This window comes from Pogona vitticeps, chromosome 14 (assembly GCF_051106095.1).
Source record: "Pogona vitticeps strain Pit_001003342236 chromosome 14, PviZW2.1, whole genome shotgun sequence".
NCBI classification, from domain to species: domain Eukaryota; kingdom Metazoa; phylum Chordata; class Lepidosauria; order Squamata; family Agamidae; genus Pogona; species Pogona vitticeps.
Genome location: NC_135796.1, coordinates 12,797,589 through 12,799,360, shown reverse-complemented (window position 1 = coordinate 12,799,360; position 1,772 = coordinate 12,797,589).

Here is a 1,772-nt window from a genome sequence, read left to right as displayed (position 1 = left end):
GTCGAGGACGAGGCTCCCGCTTTTTTCGCTCATTGGCCGGAAGGCTGACTCGCCCCGCCTCTTCGGTGGGGCGGTCGCCAATAGGAAAAGAGAGAGAGGGGGGCCGGGTTGGCGGGCCAGTAGCAGAGAGGGAAAAGTTAACGGGCGGGAGAAGAGGCGGGGACGAAGAAGGAGCCGTTAGAAAATAAGGGGCGGGGCCAACGGACGTTTTTCTAGAAATGGGGAGTTATAAACTGTGTGGAGGCATGTTTTCTGCACTTTTACACAAATTAATGAAATTACGTTAGGTAACAAAAAGCAATACGAGATTGTTAGGAGTCGAAACTTTTAATTTTGAATGAAGGCATTCCCTACTAATAAATAACTAAGTAATACATACTAGATAATACATAAACATTTTAAACAGTTTGAATTAATGAAGCAAACAGGATATAAAAAGGCAAAACTTGGAAGAATATTAAACAATGGCATTCCATAGCAAAAAATTTTTAAAAGGTGTCTTTTTCACTAAAAATTACATTTTAAAAAGCTGCTTATGGCTGAGACAGTTCAAGTAATAAAGGCACAACAGCACTCAACCAGAGAGGACACAATGTAATTCAACAAAATAGTTTTATGATTTTGATACTTGTCTGGGATGACTTAGTCCCATTCTGAATATGGATCTAATTTTCAATGCCTTTCTAGGAATATATTGCTGTGTTTAAAAGTTCATTTTAAGCTGTCTTGTGAGGCAACACTCGGAGGAAAAGACAATAATGTTAGCAAATGTTGAAGGTAGCAGAAGAGGAACACTACATATGAGATGTATTGATTCAATAAAGGAAACCACAGCCTCAAGTTTGCAAGAGTAGAACTGATCTGGAAGTTAGTCATTCATAGGGCTGGTATATACTGCTTGACAACAAACTTTCTTAAGAGAAAGTTCAAACTTTGGATGCAGCTCCCATAAATGTTCTATCACACATTTTTCCCAATCACATTTATCCTGTTTGTGGAAAGCAAAACAGCATTTTCACAGATGCTAACAACTGACACGTGTGGTCCTTCAAATGTTCTAGCCCAGAGTGATTTCTGTTTTTAGAAGTCATTTTTTCTTTATTCATATCGGAACATTGTACAATTTTAAATTATAGACATACAGTATATGAAATATGGATAAAATTTTAAAACATATTAAAATCTTAAGACAATTAGACTGTTTTTGACCAGAAGCAGGCCACTTAAATAGCCATTTGCTAGACACATATCTTCTTTTGTCCATGTGGTGGGGCATAAATTGCATGCACATAAGTGCTGCATTGATTGGATTTCTTTTCTTTAGAAGCAATTGGAGCCTTTACAAATTGGAACCTCACATATTTTGACCAGAAGCAGCAGAATGTGGTTGGAAAAAGTGATTATTAGAAATCATCCTGGCTACAGCATTTTCTCCTGGTAATATTTTCAAAGGCAATTTAATGCAGGGTGCATTAGAGTAAGCTAATCTTGATCTATGCAAGGCTTGTACAACTCTTTAACATCGGCAAGGTTAAATAATTTTTAAACACATATTGCAGTATCAAATTCTTTACTTACCTATTTTATTTAAAATATTTTTACTGTGCCATTCTCAGGGATTTCTAAATGAGAAGGCCAGCAGTAGTGGGTCAATCCTTGTTGTCACCAAGCTTTGCTCAAAGATAACAGTGAGGAAATGGTTTGGCCCTGCTCGGGTATTAAGAGCCGTTCTCTCGTTCCCATCGTCCTCATAGGCATGTTTGATGGGGACA